Genomic DNA, 25,760 nt, shown 5'->3' with positions numbered 1-25,760 from the left:
AGTCCGAGCACGCCTTGGGCCCGGGGGCTACTGTTGGCGTCGTGGGAACGGGGGTCTCCAGACTTGCCTGCCTGCGGCCCACGGTGTGGCTCCACCAGCGGGCCTGTACGACCCATCTTCATCAGCAAACACTCAAGACCCACGCGAGGGGCCAAGCCTCGCGAGATGGACAACGCAAGATCTCCTTGGGGGCGGCCTCACTAGGCTGGCTCTGATAACCCACAAGTATAGGGGATCGCAACAGTTTTCGAGGGTAGAGTATTCAACCCAAATTTATTGATTCGACACAAGGGGAGCCAAAGAATATTCTCAAGTATTAGCAGCTGAGTTGTCAATTCAACCACACCTGGAAACTTAATATCTGCAGCAAAGTATTTAGTAGCAAAGTAATATGAATATATGATAGTAGTGGTAACGGTAGCAAAAGGTAACGGTAGCAAAAGTAATGTTTTTGGTATTTTGTAGTGATGATAGCAATAGCAACGGAAAAGTAAATAAGCGAAGAACAATATATGGAAAGCTCGTAGGCAATGGATCGATGATGGAGAACTATGCCGGATGCGGTTCATCATGTAACAGTCATAACCTAGGGTGACACAGAACTAGCTCCAATTCATCAATGTAATGTAGGCATGTATTCCGAATATAGTCATACTTTCTTATGGAAAAGAACTTGCATGACATCTTTTGTCCTACCCTCCCGTGGCAGCGGGGTCCTAATGGAAACTAAGGGATATTAAGGCCTGCTTTTAATAGAGTACCGGAACAAAGCATTAGCACATAGTGAATACATGAACTCCTCAAACTATGGTCATCACCGGTAAGTATCCTGATTATTGTCACTTCAGGGTTAACGGATCATAACACATAATAGGTGACTATAGACTTGCAAGATAGGATCAAGAGCTCTCATATATTGATGAAAACATAATAGGTTCAGATCTGAAATCATGGCACTCGGGCCCTAGTGACAAGCATTAAGCATAGCAAAGTCATAGCAACATCAATCTCAGAACATGGTGGATACTAGGGATCAAACCCTAACAAAACTAACTCGATTACATGATAGATCTCATCCAACCCATCACCGTCCAGCAAGCCTACGATGGAATTACTCACGCACGGCGGTGAGCATCATGAAATTGGTGATAGAGGATGGTTGATGATGACGATGGCGACGGATTCCCCTCTCCGGAGCCCCAAAGGACTCCAGGTCAGCCCTCCCGAGAGGTTTTAGGGCTTGGCGGCGGCTCCATATCGTAAAACGCGATGATTTCTTCTCTGTGATTTTTTTCTCCCCGAAACCAAATATATAGAGTTGGAGTTGAGGTCGGAGGAGTTCTAGGGGGCCCACGAGGTAGGGGGCGCGCCCTAAGGGGCAGGCGCGCCCCCACCCTCGTGGACAGGTGGTGGGCCCCCTAGTCTTCATCTTTTGCAAAGATTTTTTATTATTTCCGAATAGATGTTCCGTGAAGTTTCAGGTCATTCCGAGAACTTTTGTTTCTGCACATAAATAACACCATAGCAATTCTGCTGAAAACATCGTCAGTCCGGGTTAGTTCCATTCAAATCATGCAAGTTAGAGTCCAAAACAAGGGCAAAAGTGTTTGGAAAAGTAGATACGACGGAGACATATCAACTCCCCCAAGCTTAAACCTTTGCTTGTCCTCAAGCAATTCAGTTGATAAACTGAAAGTGATAAAGAAAAACTTTTACAAACTCTGTTTGCTCTTGTTGCTGTAAATATGTAAAGCCAGCATTTAAGTTTTCAACAAAGATTATGACTAACCACATTCACAATAACGCTTAGGTCTCAAGTTTACTCCTATCAATGGCATAATCAACTAGCGAGCAATAATAATAAATCTCGGATGACAACACTTTCTCAAAACAATCATAATATGATATAACAAGATGGTATCTCGCTGGCCCTTTCTAAGACCGTAAAACATAAATGCAGAGCACCTTTAAAGATCAAGGATTGACTAGACATTGTAATTCATGGTAAAAGAGATCCAGTCAAGTCATACTCAATGTAAACTAACCGTAATGAATGCAAATGACAGCGGTGCTCTCCAACTGGTGCTTTTTAATAAGAGGATGATGACTCAACATGAAAGTAAATAGATAGGCCCTTCGCAGAGGGAAGCAGGGATTTGTAGAGGTGCCAGAGCTTGGTTTTGAAACAGAGGTGAATAATATTTTGAGCGGTATACTTTCATTGTCAACATAACAACTAAGAGATGGAAATATCTTCCATGCTACACACATTATAGGCGGTTCCCAAACAGAATGGTAAAGTTTATACTCCCCCTTCCACCAACAAGCATCAATCCATGGCTTGCTCGAAACAACGAGTGCCTCCAACTAACAAGAGTCCCAGGGGGAGTTTTGTTTGCAATTATTTTGATTTAGTTTGCATAAAGCATGGGACTGGGCATCCCGGTGACCAACCATTTATCTCATGAGTGAGGAGCGGAGTCCACTCCTCTTGAGAATAACCCGCCTAACATGGAAGATACAGACAGCCCTAGTTGATACATGAGCTATTCGAGCATACAAAACATGATATTTATTTGAAGGTTTAGAGTTTGGCACATACAAATTTACTTGGAACGGTAGGTAGATACCTTATATAGGTAGGTATGGTGGAATCATATGGAATAACTTTGGGGTTTATGGACTAAGCTGGAATCTGCAAGCATTCAATAAACAGGAGAAGACAAGGCAATATGGGCTCTTTTGTCAGATCAACAATAATGCATATAAGAGCCACTTCAACAATTTAATTGTGGTCTTCTCCTATCGACCCCAAAGAAAAGAAAAGAAATAAAACTATTTACACGGGAAAGCTCCCAACAAGCAAAAGAAGAACAGGAAATCTTTTTGGGTTTTCTTTTTAATTACTACTACAAGCATGGAAAGTAAACTAATTAAAAGCTACAACTAATTTTTTTGGTTTTTCTTAAGGTTTATCAAACACACAAGAAGAAAGCATAAAAAGAAAAATAAACTAGCATGGATGATACAATGAAAAAGTATGAGCACCGACATCTAGCAATGAGTGTGTGAACATAAATGTAATGTTGGTGAGAAATACGTACTCCCCCAAGCTTAGGCTTTTGTCCTAAGTTGGCCTATGCCCACGGTTGGCCTGGCGGATATCCATAATAATAGTTGGGGTCGTACTGCGATGAAGAAGACTCTGATTGCCACTGGTTGGCAATCATCTCCGGATCCCACTGGTAATTAGACTGTCGTGGAGGATCAACTGGTGGTTTTGACTCTGGCTCTGTGGCTGGTGCAGGGTTCCAGTAGGCGTGAATATCCTCCGGCGAGACGAGGTACTGGCCTGCAGATAAATCAAACAAGGAAGGAGTAGGCAGGGTAATAGTCTCCGGATGACATTTATCAAAGAACAATTTGTATTTAAGTTCCCCTTCTCTATTCTTTATAATGAAATCATGTGCTACCATACTCTTATAATCTAAATAAACACGAGGCAACAATTTTTCTTCTTTCTCATAATGCCTAATAGGTATGTTAAAATGTGCAGCTAGGCGTGATGCATAGATACCACCAAAGATGGGACCTTTTGTACGGTTCAGATTTAACCGTTTAGCAATAATACTGCCCATACTCATAGAGTTATCACATAATAAACCATGGAACAAAATAATAATATCAGGAACACTAAGGTTTTCACAGTTTCCGCGACCAATTAAGCAACGACTAGCAAATATTGCAAAGTAGCGTAAAACAGGAAAATGTATGCTAGTGATTCGTGCATCGGAAACCTTCCTCATTTCCCCTACAGTGATGGTATCAATAAACCCATCCACATCGTCATGATGTGGTTCCTCTATTTTTCCCTCGAAAGGGATCAAACAAACCCGACAAAAATCATAAAGTGACATCTTCTTAACCACATCATATAAATGAAACTCTACTGAAGGAGGTGATTCCCTAGGATAATAGTAGAAGTTTTGCACAAAAGTATTGGTGAGTAAGAGATACTGTTCGTGTTGGTCGTGGAGGAAGTCGGTGAGGCCTGCATTCTTAGTCAATTCATAAAAATCCTCATAAATCCTGGTTGCTCTCAAGAATTCATCGGAGGGCCATTCACACGGCCTAACCTCCGCGGTGCGAGGCAAATTATATTTGGGCTTCATTGCTTCTTCATTTTGCTTTTCCTTCGAGCTTCGGCTCGATGAGCCCCTCAAAAATCTCTTCATCATTCTCTGAAAAATCCCGACATTTTTAGTAGCTTCAAAATAAAAGTGAGCCAAGCACAACAAAATTGATAGCAACAACTCCTACAAGTGCCTAGAGCCTATATCATGCATCAAAACTACTTGGAACCATATAAATTTGACATGCAAGCTCAAGAACATGGTCACCTAGGCAGCATAAATTTGCAATGAATAAAGCACTAGAACAAAAACTAATTGGACCAATGGAGGAGTCACATACCAAGGAACAATCTCCCCAAGCAATTTTGTGAAAGGTGCTTTGAGCAAGGAGATCGGAAATGGCAGCAAAATGAGCTTGGACTCGGGTTTGAGCAGGATATTCGTGTTTGTGGGAGGAAGAAGGAGTGTGTGGGTGAAAGGATAAGTGGAGGAGGGCCACTGTGGGCCCACGAGGCAGGGGGCGTGCCTAGGGGGTAGGGCGCGCCCCTGACCCTCGTGGCCAGGTGCCAGCTCCTCCTGTTGTGTTCCCAGTGCCAAATATTCTCAAATATTCTAGAAAAAATCATATTTAAATTTCAGGGCATTTGGAGAACTTTTATTTTCGGGGTATTTTTATATTGCACGGATAAATCAGATAACAGACAGAAAAATACTATTTTTATTTTATTTAATATAAATAACAGAAAGTAAAAGGAGGGTACAGAAGGTTGTGCCTTCTAGTTTCATCCATCTCATGATCATCAAAAGGAATCCACTAACAAGGTTGATCAAGTCTTGTTAACGAACTCATTCCGAATAACATGGAACCGGAGAAATTTCGAATAACACCATGTTACCTCAACGGGGATATGCACATCCCCAATAATAAGAATATCATATTTCTTCTTGACAATAGGAAGAGGAAATTCAAAACCTCCAAATATAATCGATGGAATTTTTCCAATAGAGTTGATAGTATGAACTTGAGGTTGTTTCCTCGGAAAGTGTACCGTATGATCATTACCATTAACATGAAAAGTGACATTGCCTTTAGTGCAATCAATAACAGCCCCTGCAGTATTCAAAAAGGGCCTTCCAAGAATAATATACATACTATCGTCCTCAGGAATATCAAGAATAACAAAGTCCGTTAAAATAGTAACGTTTGCAACTACAACAGGCACATCCTCACAAATACCGATAGGTATAGCAGTTGATTTATCAGCCATTTGCAAATATATTTCAGTAGGTGTGAACTTATTCAAATCAAGTCTACGATATAAAGAGAGAGGCATAACACTAACACCGGCTCCAAGATCACATAAAGCAGTTTTAACATAATTTCTTTTAATGGAGCATGGTATAGTAGGTACTCCTGGATCTCCAAGTTTCTTTGGTATTCCACCCTTAAAAGTATAATTAGCAAGCATGGTGGAAATTTCAGCTTCCGGTATCTTTCTTTTATTAGTAATAATATCTTTCATATACTTGGCATAAGGATTCATTTTGAGCATATCTGTTAATCGCATATGCAAAAAGATAGGTCTAATCATTTCAGCAAAGCGCTCAAAATCCTCATCATCCTTTTTCTTGGATGGTTTGGGAGGAAAAGGCATGGGTTTCTGAACCCAAGGCTCTCTTTCCTTACTGTGTTTCCTAGCAACAAAGTCTTTCTTATCATAACGTTGATTCTTTGATTGTGGGTTATCAAGATCAACAACAGGTTCAATTTCTATATCATTATCATTGCTAGGTTGAGCATCATCATGAACATTATCATTAACATTATCACTAGTTTCAGGTTCATTACCAGATTGTGTTTCAGCATCAAAAATAGAAATATCATTTGGATTCTCCGGTGTATCAATAATAGGTTCACTAGAAGTATGGAAAGTCCTATCATTTTTCTTTTTCTTCCTTTTAGAAGAACTAGGTGCATCTACATTATTTCTCTGAGAATCTTGCTCAATTCTCTTAGGGTGGCCTTTAGGATACAAAGGTTCCTGAGTCATTCTACCACCTCTAGTCATAACTCTAACAACGTTATCATTATTCTTACTATTCAATTCATTGAGCAAATCATTTTGAGCTTTAAGTACTTGTTCTACTTGAGTGGTAACCACAGAAGCATGTTTACTAATAAGTTTAAGTTCACCTTTGACATTAGCAATATAATCACCCAAGTTTCAAGCATATTTGAATTGTATTTCAATTTTCTACCAAAATAAGCATTAAAGTCTTCTTGCTTAGCCATCAATTTATCAAACTCATCTAAGCATGGGCTAGCAAATTTAGTAAATGGGATTTCAGCTTTATCATATCTATAGAGAGAATTTACCTTTACTACCTGTGTCGGGTTATCAAGACCATGAGTTTCTTCAATAGGTAATGGATTAAGATCATATGTTTCTTCATCAGGCGGTAAATTAAGACCATGTATTTCTTCAATAGGAGGTAAATTCTTAACATCTTCAGCTTTAATACCTTTTTCTTTCATAGATTTCTTTGCCTCTTGCATATCTTCAGGACTGAGATATAGAACACCCCTCTTCTTCGGAGTTGGTTTAGGAATAGGCTCGGGAATTGGCTCAGGAAGTTTCCAATTATTTTCATTTGTCAACATATTATTCAATAAAATTTCAGCTTCATCCGGTGATCTTTCCCTGAAAACAGAACCAGCACAACTATCCAGGTAATCTCTGGAAGCATCGGTTAGTCCATTATAAAAGATATCAAGTATTCCATTTTTCTTAAGAGGATGATCAGGCAAAGCATTAAGTAACTTGAGAAGCCTCCCCCAAGCTTGTGGGAAACTCTCTTCTTCAATTTGCACAAAATTATATATATCCCTTAAAGCAGCTTGTTTCTTATGAGCAGGGAAATATTTAGCAGAGAAGTAATAAATCATATCCTGGGGACTACACACACAACCAGGATCAAGAGAATTAAACCATATCTTAGCATCACCCTTTAATGAGAACGGAAATATTTTAAGGATATAAAAGTAGCGAGTTCTCTCATCATTAGTGAACAGGGTGGCTATATCATTTAATTTAGTAAGATGTGCCACAACAGTTTCAGATTCATAGCCATGAAAAGGATCAGATTCAACCAAAGTAATTATATCAGGATCAACAGAGAATTCATAATCCTTATCAGTAACAAAGATAGGTGAAGTAGCAAAAGCAGGGTCAGGTTTCATCCTAGCATTTAGAGATTGCATATTCAATTTAGCTAATAACCTCTTAAGTTCGTATCTATCTTTGCAAGCTAAAATATCTAGAGCAGCTTCTTTTTCAAAAATATAACCCTCAGGAATAACAGGTGAGTCTTCATCATCACTTTCATCAATATTATCATATTCAATATTTTCATTCTCTCTAACCCTAGCAAGTTGTTCATCAAGAAATTCACCAAGTGGCACAGTAGTATCAAGCATAGAAGTAGTTTCATCATAAGTATCATGCATAACAGAAGTGGCATCATCAATAACATGTGACATATCGGAACGAATAGCAGAAGCAGGTTTAGGTGTCGCAAGCTTACTCAAAACAGAAGGTGAATCAAGTGCAGAGCTAGATGGAAGTTCCTTACCTCCCCTCGTAGTTGAGGGATAAATTTTGGTTTTTGGATCTCCCAAGTTCTTCATAATGATAAGCAGATATAAATCCCAAGTGACTCAAAGAATAGAGCTATGCTACCCGGCAACGGTGCCAGAAAATAGTCTTGATAACCCACAAGTATAGGGGATCGCAACAGTTTTTGAGGGTAGAGTATTCAACCCAAATTTATTGATTCGACACAAGGGGAGCCAAAGAATATTCTCAAGTATTAGCAGCTGAGTTGTCAATTAAACCACACCTGGAAACTTAATATCTGCAGCAAAGTATTTAGTAGAAAAGTAATATGATATTAGTGGTAACGGTAGCAAAAAGTAACGGTAGCAAAAGTAATGTTTTTGGTATTTTGTAGTGATGATAGCAATAGCAACAGAAAAGTAAATAAGCGAAGAACAATATATGGAAAGCTCGTAGGCAATGAATTGGTGATGGAGAATTATGCTAGATGCGGTTCATCATGTAACAGTCATAACCTAGGGTGACACGGAACTAGCTCTAATTCATCAATGTAATGTAGGCATGTATTCCGAATATAGTCATACATGCTTATGGAAAAGAACTTGCATGACATCTTTTGTCCTACCCTCCCGTGGCAGCAGGGTCCTAATGGAAACTAAGGGATATTAAGGCCTCCTTTTAATAAAGTACCAGAACAAAGCATTAGCACATAATGAATACATGAACTCCTCAAACTATGGTCATCACCGGTAAGTATCCCGATTATTGTCACTTCAGGGTTAAAAGATCATAACACATAATATGTGACTATAGACTTGCAAGATAGGATCAAGAACTCTCATATATTGATGAAAACATAATAGGTTCAGATCTAAAATCATGGCACTCGGGCCCTAGTGACAAGCATTAAGCATAGCAAAGTCATAGCAACATCAATCTCAGAAGATAGTGGATACTAGGGATCAAACCCTAACAAAACTAACTCGATTACATGATAGATCTCATCCAACCCATCACTGTCCAGCAAGTCTAAGATGGAATTACTCACGCACGGCGGTGAGCATCATGAAATTGGTGATGGAGGATGGTTGATGATGACGATGGCGACGGATTCCCCTCTCCGAAGCCCCGAACGGACTCCAGATCAGCCCTCCCGAGAGGTTTTAGGGCTTGGCGGCGGCTCTGTATCGTAAAACGCGATGATTTCTTCTCTTTGATTTTTTTCTCCTCGAAACCAAATATATAGAGTTGGAGTTGAGGTCGGAGGAGTTCTAGGGGGCCCACGAGGAAGGGGGGCGCGCCCCCCACCCTCGTGGACAGGTGGTGGGCCCCCTGGTCTTCATCTTTTGCAAGGATTTTTTATGATTTCCGAATAGATGTTCCGTGAAGTTTCAGGTCATTCCGAGAACTTTTTTTTCTACACATAAATAACACCATAGCAATTCTGCTGAAAACAGCGTCAGTCCGGGTTAGTTCCATTCAAATCATGCAAGTTAGAGTCCAAAACAAGGGCAAAAGTGTTTGGAAAAGTAGATACGACGGAGACGAATCAGGCTCATGAGGGGCAGAGAGATCAAGACGAGGGGTACCTCGCGAGGTTCCTGTGACGCAAGCCATGACGACCAAGGCCAGGCGGGCGTCAGCGCACGCAGTGTCCTCGTTTCCTCTTTGGTTCTAAAGGGGCAGGCGTAGGCGAGGAGTCCCGAGGCATCAGGCAAAGGTTTTCATATCGGTGCAATAAAACCAAGACCAGCAGGACGGCAGGACGGAGGTCACCGTGGAGCCCAGGACAGCGTCGCCACCAGAGCCTTTGGCACGCGAAGACCATCTTTTGTCAGGATAATCCGTACTAGTTGTCTCCCTTCAAATTTGGCCGTTCTTTGATCACTTCCCGCCTACATTTGGGAAGAGGACCAGTGCCTCTATAAATAGGACTAGCCACCACAGTAGGAGGCAACTCATCTAGGATCGGATCCATTCCATCCTCAACCACACAAGCTCATCGAGCCCAAGAACACCTCTCCTCAGGAGGTTGTTCTTCCCTTATACTTGTTCATCCTCAGCCCAATAGGCAAATCCACCACACCACACTGGAGTAGTGTATTACACCACATCGATGGCCCGAACCAGTATAAACCTTGTGTCCTTTGCTCTTCGGGTTCGGCGAGTTAGGTTCTGAGATCGTTGCGAGAGCGTGAACTGGGGGAAAGATCTTTGTGTGCACCCCAGTGTACGAACCTTAAGGGTTTTGCCAGAACCCGAAATCCGACAGATGTAACGCAATTTATGGGCCTACCCGTTGCGAGCACGCATAGGCAATCAGAATTTTAATGCTCGTAACGGGTGATCACACCATTTGGGGCCGTACCACGTGTTTCCTATTTATTTATTTTTTGAAAGGTGTTCACGAGTTGATAATTGTTTGGAAAATTGGAAATAGTCGTTAATTCATAAAATGTTCAAAATTTCAAAAGGTTTCTGAAATTGACAAATTCATGAATTTCAGAAGAAAAAAACACGAAATAAGTTACCTTTCTGAATTAGAAATAGTCAAAAAATTAAAAGGTTCTATTTTTAACAAAAATATTTTCTAATTGTAAAAAAACATTGAATTCAAAAATTAGCGAATTTCAGAAAAAGGTAAAAAATAAAAAAAACAGAAAAAACAAAAAGGCGAGAAAGTTTGGAGAGGGGCTTTTTGGCACCTGACACTCCTGGTTTTAAAATGTTCTTTAAATTTACTTTTAGATGTCACAAAATTCTGAAAAAATGTTTCGCGCATATGTCTTGAAATTCTACGTGCATCCAAAGTCGTTCAACGAAAAACCGACAACTTTTGTGCCACGTGTGAAAAAGTCTAAATTCGGAATTAAAAAGCGCTTTTTGCGAGACATTTTTTTTGTGTTTTTTACACAAACCACGAAATACATCGGTTTTCCGTGATACTTGACGCGCCCACATAGAATATCGTGATGTACACGTCAAATTTTTGTTCAAAATATTTTGGCATTTGAAATGTTTTTCTGATGGCCGGAGCTTATACTTCCGTGTGCCAAAGTTAATTTTCGGAAAAAGTTCGTACTGGGAAGATTCTAGAACCTTTGCCCATTCAGCATCGCTAGCGGCCAGGAGATGCGCGTTTCCTCACTATCTACCGCGGTGCGTGGGAAATAGTAGACGTCATGATGCACTTTGTGTTAAATATCGGGCGTAACGCACATGCACGAGCAGAGTGGGCTGGCCCATTTAATACTAGGTTTCCGATTTCGGGACCTTCTGGAAGATTCTTACTTGTTTTTATCAGTTATTTTTTCAGTTTTTTTACTCTTTTTTTCAGTTTTCTCCCTGATTATTATTTTATATCTTTATTTTCTTTTCTTTCTTCATTTTCAATGCCTTTTTTAATTTTCTATTCACAAGTTCCAAAAAATGTTCCATATCTTCAAAATTATGCAGAATTTAAAAAATCATCAGTTTTTCAAAATTAGTCATGTTTTTCAAAAATTATTCTGAATATCCAAGAAATTATCACAATTTAAAATGGTGTTCCTAAATTTTTAAAATTATTCATGATTTTCATGTTCTTCGAAGATGTTGATTTTTCAAAATGTGTTTGCATTTTCAAATCACAATTTTCCAAAAATGTGCAAAATTTAAAAAATATTCCTCTTTGAAAAATGACTGAAATTTTTAAAAAGTTGTTCGCCCTTTTTATAAACTGTTCACTTGAAAATATTCACTTTTTAGAAAAATTGGCTGGATTTTTTCAAACTGCCGGCTACAGTAATCCACACTACATGAAAAAAAAACTCTACAATAATATCAAATGTGCTATAGTACAAACCCCCAGTGCCTCTATTAGCTGCGGTGCAGCAAATAGGAGGTCTCAGCTCACCACAGGGATGCATTGTTCGGCCCTTTCCATCGGCTGGTTTAGACGAGCAAACGTCCTATGATTTTCCACACTCTTTATTGTTGAAAGGCAAATTTAGTGAACTCACATGCATGAATTTGCCCATCAGACAAAAATATGCACAAATTTGACCCTCAAATAAAAACATGCACGAATTTGGGTTCTTGTTTTTGCAGAACAAAAGCATAATATAGGCAACAATACCTTCTGTTAAACGTTCTTCTTCTCCTTTTGTGTAGTCTTTTTCTTCTCCCTTTGTTCAGTTTTCATTTCTTTTCATTTGCTTGACGAATAAGCATATCAACCTTAGATTCTTTTCACAACGAAGGACTCTAGCACATCTAACATCTATTGGACTTAGTAGTTTTAACTATTGTCTTACAATTATAAGGTTCATCTTCCTGCAACTAATCTTCGTGTGTACCAATCTGGTCCTTATTATTCTTTGAACTTGAGTTAGTGGAGTACCGAATTTTCAAGTTGTGAAGGTCTTCAGGTAAGTAATTGCATGAACCATCTAACATGACGCCTATCTCCGCAACACGATAGAAAGGATTGCACAATCTATCAAAGCGTTTTGCAACATGGATGTCTCCCATGCCGCCATATGTGCATCTGATAAAGTTATGTTTTCTTTTCAAATTTTTTCCATCAAACAAGGATGTATTGTTGAGGATCCTCTTTTATTTTTTTTTGTGAGTGAAAACACGTAACACATGCCTAAAAAATATCACTGAACTCAAAGCAGCGGCATGAACACTAAACTTCAAACTCTTCATCGTCGAAATATACATATTACACAATATATTTTCTCCATCCTTTTTCTTCATCAGTTAACACATCTTTGATTATTTCATATGTTTCTATTGCCCCTTCTTTTTGTATTAACTTCTGATCACTATACCTCTCCCGTGTTAGCTCTTCTCAAAATTCCTTGAACTTCCAATTTATTGAAATTGCTTCTTGATGTCAGAGTGTGATATACAACGGTTGACTTGAAAGAATTTAAATCAACAATATTCTCCTTCTCAACTTTATCACGAAGAGCATTCTCGTATTGGCTAACAAACTGCTTCAATATAGTTTTTACAGGATTCCTCTCCTCCCGCCTCGCCCCCTGAGGGAGTCCTAGATTAGGGGGTCTCCGAACAGCCGGACTATATCCTTTGGCCGGACTGTTGGACTATGAAGATACAAGATTGAAGACTTCGTCCCGTGTCCGGATGGGACTCTCCTTGGCGTGGAAGGCAAGCTAGGCAATATGGATATGTAGATCTCCTCCCTTGTAACCGACTCTGTGTAACCCTAGCCCCCTCCGGTGTCTATATAAATCAGAGGGTTTAGTCCGTAGGACAACATACAATCATACCATAGGCTAGCTTCTAGGGTTTAGCCTCTACGATCTCGTGGTAGATCAACTCTTGTAATACTCATATCATCAAGAACAATCAAGCAGGACGTAGGGTATTACCTCCATCAAGAGGGCCCGAACCTGGGTAAAACATCATGTCCCCTGCCTCCTGTTACCATTCGCCTTAGACGCACAGTTCGGGACCCCCTACCCGAGATCCGCCGGTTTTGACACCGACATTGGTGCTTTCATTGAGAGTTCCACTGTGTCATCACCGTAAGGCTTGATGGCTCCTTCGACCATCGGTAACGATGCGGTCCAGGGTGAGGTTTTCCTCACCGGACAGATCTTCGTATTCGGCGGCTGAATAGCTTGCCAGCAGACTCCGTGCAGTTGGGAGGATTTGGAATACGCATTCCTTGACAACTTCCAGGGCACTTATGTGCGACCACCGGATGCTGATGACTTGAGCCATATAACTCAGCAGCCAGGGGAATCGGCCAGGCAATTCTGGACACAGTTCCTGACCAAGAAAAACCAAATCGTTGACTGTCCGGATGCAGAGGCCCTAGCGGCATTCAAGCATAACATCCGCGACGAGTGGCTTGCCCGCCACCTTGGCCAGGAGAATCCGAAGTCTATGGCAGCCCTCACGACACTCATGACCCGCTTTTGCGCGGGGGAGGATAGCTGGCTAGCTCACAACAACAACACATCAAGGAATCCGGGCACTTCGGATACCAAAGATGCCAACGGCAGACCACGTCGTAACAGACCAAAGCGCCGCAACAACGGCGATAACACCGATGATATGGCAGTCAATGTCGGATTCAGAGGCTCTAGATCCGGTCAGCGGAAAAAGCCATTTAAAAGAAGTACTCCGGCTCTGTCCAGTTTGGATCGCATACTGGACCGCTCGTGTCAAATCCACGGCACCCCCGACAAGCCAGTCAATCACACCAATAGAGAATGCTGGGTGTTCAAGCAGGCCGACAAGTTAAATGCCGAAAGCAAGGACAAGGGGCCGCATAGTGATGACGAGGAGGAGCCCCGGCCGCCGAACACGGGAGGACAGAAGGGGTTCCCCCCACAAGTGAAGACGGTGAACATGATATACGCGACCCGCATTCCCAAGAGGGAGCGGAAGCGTGCACTAAAGGACGTCTACGCGATGGAGCCCATCGCCCCAAAGTTTAACCCATGGTCCGCTTGTCCGATCACCTTTGATCGCAGGGACCACCCCACTAGTATCCGTCATGGCGGATCCGCCGCACTGATCCTAGACCCCATCATCGACGGATTTCACCTCACTCGAGTCCTTATGGACGGCGGCAGCAGCCTGAACCTGCTCTATCAGGATACAGTGCAAAAAATGGGTATCGATCCCTCGAGGATCAAACCCACCAAAACCACCTTTAAGGGCGTCATCCCAGGTGTAGAGCCCCATTGCACGGGCTCAATCACACTGGAAGTGGTCTTCGGATCACCGGACAACTTCCGAAGCAAGGAGTTAATCTTCAATATCGCCCCATTTCGCAGTGGCTATCACGCACTGCTCGGACGAACCGCATTTGCAAAATTCAATGCAGTACCGCATTACGCATACCTCAAGCTCAAGATGCCAGGGCCTAGGGGGGTCATAACAGTGAATGGAAACACAGAACGCACGCTCCGCACGGAGGAGCACACTGCGGCCCTCGCAGCAGAAGCACAAAGCAGCCTTTTAAGGCAAACCACTAATTCGGCGATACAGCCCCCGGACACCTTCAAGCGAGTCCGGAGTAAACTGCAACAGGATCGCCTGGCACGCGCAGAGCTCGCCTAGCAATTCGGCCCCCATCCCAGTCCCGGTCAAGCGACAAAATCTGTGCCGTTCGTACATAATTACGCACTGAAAATACCATGGACATAGGCGGGGGCACGATCAGGGCACGTCCCGCAATGCGGCTTAACCGCCCTAGGGGCTGTATACCTTTATCATTTTTTCTCTTTCAGGACCTAACTCTCTGGAAGCCCTTTCCGGCAGTACGATTGCTGGACACATTATGGGAAGGAACAACCAAGGCGGCAAGAAGCTAAGATGTACACGGGAACCCCCAGGTGGTCTCTAATAATAATTGATATACCCGCTTTTCTACTATACATACGCAGCTTGCCCTTGGATAGGAAATTTCGAATAGTCCTACTTTATGCTTATTGCACTACTTGTACCAGTACGCTTCGACGTATTATTTAAATACCAATGCATAGCATTAGTCTATTATTGCATTATTCATCGCTTTTTTCTTATATGTCCATTCACGATAATCCGCACCCGTACATTCGGGTACGGTCAGTACGCCAGGGGCTTTCGTTTACCCCATAATACGGCACGAGAAGTCCGAACACTTTCGACAGTGCGGCACCTCATATGTCCATTTTGCATCATGCTTTTATATCGATATTTATTGCATTATGGAGTGTTATTTCACTTTATGTCACAATACTTATGGCTATTATCTCTTATTTTACAAGGTTTACATAAGGAGGGAGAATGCCGACAGCTGGAATTCTGGGCTGGAAAAGGATCAAATATTAGAGACCTATTCTGCGCAATTCCAAAAGTCCTGAAACTCCACGGAACGTCTTAAAACAAATAAAGAAAAATCCTCGCCAAAGATGAAGGCCAGGGGGCCCACACCTTGCTCACGAGGGTGGGGGCGCCCCCCCTAGGGCGCGTCCCCTACCTCGTGGGCCCCCTGGTGGCTCTCCGACGCCCATCTTCTCCTATATGAAGTCTTTTGATGAGAAAAAAATAGGAAGGAACTTTTTGGGACGAGACTCCGCCGCCACGAGGCGGAACCTTGGCGGATCCAATCTAGAGCTCCGGCAGAGCTGTTCTGCCGGGGAAACTTCCCTCCGGGAGGGGGAAATCATCACCATCGTCATCACGAACGACGCTCCTCTCATCGGGAGAGGGCAATCTCCATCAACATCTTCACCAGTACCTTCTCATCTCCAAACCCTAGTTCATCTCTTGTATCCAATTCTTGTCTCAAAGTCCGGGATTGGTGCTAGTAGGTAGCTAGTAGTGTTGATTACTCCTTGTAGTTGATGCTAGTTGGTTTAATTGGTGGAAGATCATATGTTCAGATCCTATATGCATATTATTACCCCTCTGATTATGAACATGAATATGCTTTGTGAGTAATTACGTTCATTCCTGAGGACAAGGGATAAGTCTTGCTATGAGTAGTCATGTGAATTTGGTATTCGTTTGATATTTTGATAAGATGTATGTTGTCTAGCCTCTAGTGGTGTTATGTGAACATCGACTACATAACACTTCACCATTATTTGGGCCTAGAGGAAGGCATTGGAAAGTAATAAGTAGATGATGGGTTGCTAGAGGGACAGAAGCTTAAACCCTAGTTTATGCGTTGCTTCGTAAGGGGCTGATTTGGATCCATATGTTTCATGCTATGGTTAGGTTTACCTTAATACTTTTGTTGTAGTTGCGGATGCTTGCAATAGAGGTTAATCATAAGTGGGATGTTTGTTCAAGTAAGAACAACACCCAAGCACCGGTCCACCCACATATCAAATTATCAAAGTACCAAACATGAATCATATGAACGTGACGATAACTAGCTTGACGATATTCCCATGTGTCCTCGGGAGCGCTTTTCCTATTATAAGAGTTTGTTCCGGCTTGTCCTTTGCTACAAAAGGATTGGGCCACCTTGCTGCACTTTATTTACTATTGTTACTTGTTGCTCGTTACAATCTATCTTATCACAAAACTATATGTTACCACTTATTTCAGTACTTGCAGAGAATACCTTGCTGAAAACCGCTTATCATTTCCTTCTGCTCCTCGTTGGGTTCGACACTCTTACTTATCGAAAGGACTACGATAGATCCCCTATACTTGTGGGTCATCAAGACTCTTTTCTGGCGCCGTTGCCGGGGAGTGTAGCGCCTTTGGTAGGTGGAATTTGGTAAGGAAAAATTTATATAGTGTGCTGAAATTTACTGTCACTTGTTACTATGGAAAGTAATTCTATGAGGGGCTTGTTCGGGGTATCTTCACCCCGTCCAGTAGAGCAAAGAGTTGCTCCTCGACCTACTGAACCTATTGAAAATGAAACTCCTTTTGAATTTCCTTCGGGTATGATGGAAAAACTGCTAGCTAACCCTTTTACAGGAGATGGAACAAAGCATCCCGATGAGCACTTAATATATGTGGATGAAGTTTGTGGATTATTTAAGCTTGCAGGTATACCCGATGATGTTGCTAAGAAGAAGGTCTTCCCTTTATCTTTGAAGGGCGACACATTGATATGGTATAGGCTACGTGATGATATGAGATTCTAGGACTATAAAAGATTGAAGTTGGAATTTCATCAAAAGTATTACCCTATGCATCTTGTTCATCGTGATCACAATTTATATATATAATTTCTGGCCTCGCGAAGGAGAAAGCATCGCTCAAGCTTGGGGGAGGCTTAAATCAATGTTATATTCATGCCCCAATCATGATCTCCCGAGAGAAATAATTATGCAAAGTTTTCATGCTCGGCTTACTGAAAACAATCGCACCATGCTCGATACTTCTTGTGCTAGCTCTTTTATGATGAAGACTATTGAATTTAGATGGAATTTATTGGATAGAATTAAACGCAACTCTGAAGATTGGGACCTCGACGAAGGTAAGGAGTCAGGTATGACACCTAAGTTTGATTGTGTTAAATCTTTTATGGACACTAATATTTTCCGTAAGTTTAGCACTAAATATGGACTTGACTCTGAGATAGTAGCTTCTTTCTGTGAATCTTTTGCTACTTATGTTGATCTCCCTAAGGTGAAGTGGTTTAAATATCATCCTCCCATAGAAGTAAAAGTAGCTGCACCTATTAAAGTTGAAGAAAAGACTGTCACTTATAATGATCCTATTGTTCCTACTTCTTATATTGAGAAACCACCTTTCCCTGTTAGAATAAAGGATCATGCTAAAGCTTCAACTGTTGTTCGTAAAAGCAATATTAGAACTTATACACCTCCTGAACAAGTTAAAGTAGAACCTAATATTGCTATTGTTAAAGATCTCTTGTCTGATAATATTGATGGGCATGTTATTCAGTTCGAAGGTGAAACTGCTAGAATTGCTAAACCTTGTGCTAAAGATAAACATAGACATGTGGTAGGCGTGCCTATTATTTTTGTTAAAATAGGAGATCATTGTTATCATGGCTTATGTGATATGGGTGCTAGTGCTAGTGTAATACCTATTGAATTATATGAAGAAATTAAGAATGAAATTGCTCCTGTTGAGTTAGAAGATACTGATGTTACTATTAAACTTGCTAATAGAGATACTATTGCACCAATTGGAATTGTTAGAGATGTTGAAGTCTTGTGTGGGAAAACTAAGTATCCTGCTGATTTTCTTGTTCTTACTTCTCCACGAGATAGCTTTTGTCCCATTATATTTGGTAGACCCTTCTTAAATACTGTCAATGCTACCATGGATTGCACAAAGAATGTTGTTACTGTTGGCTTGGATGATATGGTGGCTCTCCTACCTCGTGGGCCCCCTGGTGGCTCTCCGACGCCCATCTTCTCCTATATGAAGTCTTTTGATGAGAAAAAAATAGGAAGGAACTTTTCGGGACGAGACTCCGCCGCCACGAGGCGGAACCTTGTCGGATCCAATCTAGAGCTCTGGCAGAGCTGTTCTGTCGGGGAAACTTCCCTCCGGGAGGGGGAAATCATCACCATCGTCATCACCAACGCTCCTCTCATCGGAAGAGGGCAATCTCCATCAACATCTTCACCAGTACCATCTCATCTCCAAACCCTAGTTCATCTCTTGTATCCAATTCTTGTCTCAAAGTCCGGGATTGGTGCTAGTAGGTTGCTAGTAGTGTTGATTACTCCTTGTAGTTGATGCTAGTTGGTTTAATTGGTGGAAGATCATATGTTCACATCCTATATGCATATTATTACCCCTCTGATTATGAACATGAATATGCTTTGTGAGTAATTACGTTCGTTCCTGAGGACAAGGGAGAAGTCTTGCTATGAGTAGTCATGTGAATTTGGTATTCGTTTGATATTTTGATAAGATGTATGTTGTCTAGCCTCTAGTGGTGTTATGTGAACGTCGACTACATAACACTTCACCATTATTTGGGCCTAGAGGAAGGCATTGGGAAGTAATAAGTAGATGATGGGTTGCTAGAGTGACAGAAGCTTAAACCCTAGTTTATGCGTTGCTTCATAAGGGGCTGATTTGGATCCATATGTTTCATGCTATGGTTAGGTTTACCTTAATACTTTTGTTGTAGTTGCGGATGCTTGCAATAGAGGTTAATCATAAGTGGGATGTTTGTTCAAGTAAGAACAGTACCCAAGCACCGGTCCACCCACATATCAAATTATCAAAGTACCGAATGCGAATCATATGAACGTGATGAAAACTAGCTTGACGATATTCCCATGTGTCCTCGGGAGTGCTTTTCTGATTATAAGAGTTTGTTACGGCTTGTCCTTTTCTACAAAAGGATTGGGCCACCTTGCTGCACTTTATTTACTATTGTTACTTGTTGCTCGTTACAATCTATCTTATCACAAAACTATCTGTTACCACTTATTTCAGTATTTGCAGAGAATACCTTGCTAAAAACCGCTTATCATTTCCTTCTGCTCCTCGTTGGGTTCGACACTCTTACTTATCGAAAGGACTACGATAGATCCCCTATACTTGTGGGTCATCAGCACCCCGAACTTATAGCATTATATGCATCAGCTCCGAATCATGTCTTGGGTCAATAGTTGGGTTTGCCCGGCTCCCATGCTTTGGTACCTTACGTTCCGCTATATCGGCTAAGGTAGCGGTGGGAGAACTACTGTGATTGTGTCCCGGTTTTTCCGGACGAGCACCTCAGTAGAGAAAGCCGAAAACCGACTGTCATGATAAGGCGAGAGACTGGTCGCTGTTCGAGAGGTCTCAAGTCCTTAAAGACTTTTTCCGCTTCGGGCGAGGAGTCGGCCTTGCCCGACTATGGCGTGTATAGTGCCCCAAATTCAGCCTTTCGAATACTTGGGGCTTCGCCAAAGTTTAAAATTGTAGACTTCTATGGCTAAGTGAGAGTGATAAAGCCTTATAGTCCGATTGCCTGGTTCGTTGCGCTGAACACCTCCCTTGAAGGACACAAAATTGGGGTAAAGAGTGCTCAGGTTTATCCCGAACATCCTAGTACTAGTTACATGGGGGCAGAAGCCGACGACTGGCCAACTCTCAGATGTTATAAACGGCCACACAGAAGGTAATATTTTAAATTAAAAAAAGCGTTGCATAGCGTAGATGAGCTTGTTTCACATTACAGGATCACATGAGCATGTTCATTCAAAAATTACATCCCTGGCACATTCATCCGCCACAAGGCGGGAACCCTTCAGGACACTCTCATAATACATCTCGGGGCAGCGATGCTCCTTGCCCTCCGGCGGCCCCTCCTTCACCAGCTTCACGACGTCCAGCTTCGCCCAGTGCACCTTCGCCCGGGCAAAAGCCCTGCGCGCACCCTCGATGCAGACGGACACCTTTATGACTTCAAGCCGTGGGAAGGCCTCCACAAGCTGCCTCACCAGACCGAAGTAGCTGCTGGACAGGGGCTCGCCAGGCCACATCCGAACTATAAGGCCCCTCATGGCCTGTTCGGCCGCCTTGTGAAGCTCGACCAATTGCTTTAGCTGGTCGCTCAAGGGCATTGGGTGTTCGGTCCCAGTATACTGAGACCAGAACAACTTTTCCGTCGAGCTCCCCTCCCGAGCTAGGTAAAACTCCGAGGCATCCAGTACACCGCTGGGAAGATCTGCGAACGCTCCTGGAGAGCTCCGAACTCGGGTAAGTAAAAGGAAAGTTTCCTCCACATGCTTGCTTTGCATAATGAATGCCTTACCCGCTGCTATCTTCTTCACCGCATCAATCTCCTGGAGGGCCTTGTGGGCTTCAGCCTTGGCGCTCCGGGCGCTTTCAAGCGCCTGCACGAGCTCGGACTCTCGTGTCTTAGAGTCAAGCTCCAAGGACTCGTGTTTTTTGGCGAGAGCCTCGAGCTCTTGCTGCACCTCGCCCACTCGGGCTTCTTGCTTCTCCCGCTCAATGCGCTCCTTGGCCGCTTTGTCTTCGGCCTCGGACAACGCCTTCTTCAGGATCGCCACTTCGGTCGAGGCCCCTGGAAAATTCATGATAATCCTATTATTTTACAACCGAACTTCTTTTTAAAAGGGTAGACAAGGTATTGCTTACCTTTGTTCTCCTCGAGCTGCCTCTTGGTAAGGCCGGGCTCGTTCTCGGACCGCTCCAGGTCCTGCTTCAGTGCAGAGACCTCCGCAGTACGTGCGGCAGCGGCCAGCAGTGAAGCCTGCACACACACATAGATATATTCTGATTAGACTCCTGAGTCATCATTTGATCATCTATTCATCCTTTCTTCTCAAACGCCGAACAGAGCATCAGGGGCTACTATCTATGCGGTAATATTTTCTTATATTTTTGTGACAGCCTGGTTTTTGCCCTATTTCATTTGTTTGGGTTTTCATTTGAATTTTTTTGAAACTTGGGGTTTTTGAATCTTTTCATTTGGACTTAAACACTTGGGCATCCTTGGCTTTCACCCAAGTGTTCTTTTCTCTCCCAAACCATCATTTCACTTCTGATCCACCTCAAAATAACCGAGGGAGTCCTGGATTAGGGGGTGTCCGGACAGCCGGACTATATCCTTTGGCCGGATTGTTGGACTGTGAAGATACAAGATTGAAGACTCCGTCCCGTGTCCGGAAGGGACTTTCCTTGGCGTGGAAGGCAAGCTTGGTGATACGGATGTGTAGATCTCCTACCATTGTAACCGACTCTATGTAACCCTAACCCCATCCGGTGTCTATATAAACCGGAGGGTTTTAGTCCGTAGGCCAACATAGACAACAATAATCATACCATAGGCTAGCTTCTAGGGTTTAGCCTCCTCGATCTCGTGGTAGATCTACTCTTGTACTAACCATATCATCAATATTAATCAAGCAGGACGTAGGGTTTTACCTCCATCGAGAGGGCCCGAACCTGGGTAAAACTTCGTGTCCCTTGCCTCCTGTTACCATCCGGCCTAGACGCACAGTTCGGGACCCCCTACCCGAGATCCGTCGGTTTTGACACCGACATTGGTGCTTTCATTGAGAGTTCCTCTGTGTCGTCGCCATCAGGAAGGATGCCTCGCCCCGTCTTTAAAGACGGCACCGTTTCTAAGGGAGCTTTGGCTGTCGGCCAAACCCTCCGGCTAGGTGGTTTTCTTATGACCGCATGTTCGGCTTCTGCGCCGATGATGACCTCTCGAGCCATCGAAAACAATCTTCATGTTAGCTCGGAACTCGCCGAGCAGTTAGATCCAATGGAGCTCTCCTCCATAAACAAGCTCTTGGATCACTTCGCCGCCCTGGGAGTCGCCACGGATTACGACCAGATTGGGTCTAAACCCGATCTGAGAGAGATTAACTCTCCCCAAGTCACCCATCACGTTGCCATGGTAGAGGGACAGTGCGGCGACCCTTCATCTATCTTAAAGACTCGCTACGTCTGGATTCCCGATCCCTCCAAGCCGGATACCCACGGAGGGGAGGATATCACTCAAGACCTGAATTTAGAGTCAGGCGACGGGCTGGATTCATTGGACAACATCCAGGAATCCAAATTTTCGAGCTCAGAAATTCCTCGGCCTCTGAGCCTTAGATGGGGTGAGGCTTCGGATTTAATTCCACCCACCCACCCCAACATAAGCGATCTATCCAAAATCAGGCAAGAACCCAATGAAATAGTACATCATTACTGGGCCAGATTCCTCCTGGTTAAGAACAGGCTAAGGGACTGCCGCGAGGAAGACGCAATCTCAACCTTCTGCAATAATTGCATGGACAAGGGAATACTCAACGCCATAAGTCGCCGTGATATTACACGCTTCGCTGACTTGGCGTCCATTGTACGAAAATACTGTGCGATGGAAAGCGCCTGGAAAGCCGAAATAAAATTTTGGGACAATCCGGCCCTGAATACAAACCGAGTCCGAAATAAAAAGGTGCATCATCACCAGTCACCCGGGTCAAGCACTAAAAAGCAAAAAAACCCTCTACAGGGCATGGAACCGTACTGGAAGGATGGCTTAATGGACCCTGTAAAATTCACAGTACAGACGACGCCACACCAACTCATAGCCTTAGAGCATGTTGGATACTCCGGCAAGTGGCCAAAATTGGCAAAAATCTCCTAATTCCGGAGGCCACAGAAAGCCACCCCAGAGACACCAATACGGTATTAACAGTCTTCGAGACTTTCGCATCAAATAATATGCGAAAAAGGACACTCTGCAGCCTTGTCGAAGTCTACCAAGTAGCAACAATAAACCCATGGAGTGACACGGCTATTACCTTTAACGCCAGTGATGAACCTAAATCCCGAACAACCCGAGCACTAGCCGCATTGGTCCTCAGTCCAATAGTGGATGGCTTTCGTCTTACCAAGGTACTCATGGACGGCGGCAGCGGATTGAACCTCATTTATGAGGAGACCCTTCAAAAAATGGAAATAGACTGGAACCGCATTGAGCGAAGCAGCACAACCTTTAGAGGAATAATCCCCAATCGGGAAGCGCGCTGTACAGGAAAAATCACACTAGGGGCTTGTTTGGTTCTGCGGATCCTCCCAGGATCCCCTTCTTTTCCCTGGGCGAGAACCCCGCATGGCATTAATGGCCCGGTTTCCTTGCTGCCGCATTTGGTGGCACGTCGGAGCGGAAGTTCGCGCCCCGATCCAGCCGATATTCCCGGGTTTCTCTCCCACGCCTCTGGGCACCAGGAGAATTCTCCCCAGCCGAACTGATCTCTCCGCTTCTTGCTCGTGAGTCGCTCTTCTCCTCGGGCAACAACCTCCCATGGTATTCTCACCCGTCGATCAGTCGACGACCAAACGATGACATGGAACAATCACACGTGTGGTCTTTTCGCCCGTGGATCCATGTATGCCGGAAAATTCTCTCCCGTGGTGTCTCTCCCTGGGTATTATCTCCCCAACAACCAAACAAAGCCTAGATGTGGTGTTCGGCACGCCGGATAATTAAAGGTCTGAAGAGGTCATGTTCCAGGTGGCCCCGTTCAGCAGCGGTTATCACGCTCTGCTAGGGAGGGAAGCGTTTATAGTCTTCCAAGCAATACCCCATTACGGGTACATGAAGCTCAAGATGCCCGGGCCTAACGGGATCATCACTCTCGCTAGTGATCCGGACATAGCACTCCGCGCCGAAAACAAGACAGCCACACTGGCCCTCGAGGCACTATCCGAAGCCCTAGCGGCTGAGGAGCTAACTGCGCTGTGCTCTACGGTGAATAGGGACGATGTGGTACTCGACAAAAGATCCAAGTCCACCTCCTTTAAACCGGCGGGCGAAATAGTCAAATTCCAAGTCCATCCAACGGACCCCAATAAAACAGCTTCCATCGGGGCACAGTTAAACCCTGATGTCGACGCCGCATTGCAAGAGTTCCTACGAGAGAACTGGGACATTTTCACCTGGCACCCTTCAGACATGCCAGGAATCCCACGCAGGCTGGCCGAGCACAGCTTAAATATCCAAGCAGGATTCAAACCTGTCAAACAGGCTCTTAGGCGTTTTTCCGAACCTAAGAGACAGGCCATGGGAGAGGAGCTAGCAAAGCTATTGGAGGCCGGATTCATCAGAGATATAAAACATCCGGACTGGCTAGCCAACCTGGTGATAGTACCGAAGAAGGACAAATCCTGGCGCCTGTGTGTTGATTTTAAAGACCTTAACAAGGCTTGTCCAAAGGATCCCTTCCCCCTCCCCCGCATCGATCAAATTATCGACGCTACCGCAGGACACAATTCGTTGTGTTTCCTCAACGCATATTCTGGCTACCATCAAATTAAGATGGCAGAACCAGACCAAGCCGCAACGGCATTTATCACACCATACGGGCCATTGTGCTTCAACACAATGCCCTTCGAGCTCAAAAACGCCGGCGCAACATATCAGCGCATGATTCAGACATGTCTGGCAATCCAGATTGACAAAATAGTGGAGGCATATGTAGATGATGTGGTCGTCAAAACAAGACATGTTGAATCTCTAGTAGATGACCTGAGGCTCACATTTGATAACCTCCGAACATACGACATCAAGCTCAACCCGGAAAAATGCGTTTTCGGTGTTCAAGCCGGAAAGCTCTTGGGCTTCATAGTATCCGGTAGAGGAATTGAAGCAAATCCAGCCAAGATCCGAGCTCTATCGCAACTGGATATCCCAAAGGACCTCAAACAAATACAAAAGTTAACCAGATGCGTGGTGGCTCTAAGCCGCTTTATCCCCCGCTTGGGAGAAAAGGCCCTACCCCTTTACCGCCTCCTTCGGCGCACCGAACACTTCAAATGGACGGATGCAGCCACGGCCGGACTCAACGGAATAAAAGCCATACTGGCAACAAACCCAGTCCTGGCCGCGCCAAACATTGGCGAACCAATGCTATTATACATTGCAGCAACACATGAGGTTGTAAGCGCAGTACTCGTCGTCGAACGAGAAGCGGACGGACACAAATTCCCCCTTCAAAAGCCGGTCTACTACATGTCCATTGTCCTCACTCCCTGCAAATCACGGTACCCACATTATCAAAAGATTGTGTACACGGTATTCATGGCATCC

At 43.6% G+C, this 25,760-nt stretch overlaps 1 pseudogene; it reads right to left on the bottom strand.

Moving 5' to 3' along the window:
• Nucleotides 1-11,873: 11,873 nt before the first annotated feature.
• LOC147991927 (uncharacterized) lies at nt 11,874-12,457 on the bottom strand (annotated as a pseudogene).
• Between the last annotated feature and the right edge of the window lie 13,303 nt (nt 12,458-25,760).

Source organism: Triticum urartu, chromosome 1A (genome assembly GCF_056163025.1).
Source record: "Triticum urartu cultivar PI428250 chromosome 1A, HENAU_Tu73, whole genome shotgun sequence".
NCBI classification, from domain to species: Eukaryota; Viridiplantae; Streptophyta; class Magnoliopsida; order Poales; family Poaceae; genus Triticum; species Triticum urartu.
The sequence above is the reverse complement of the archived record's forward strand: the minus strand, read 5'-3'. Positions and strand labels throughout refer to the sequence as shown.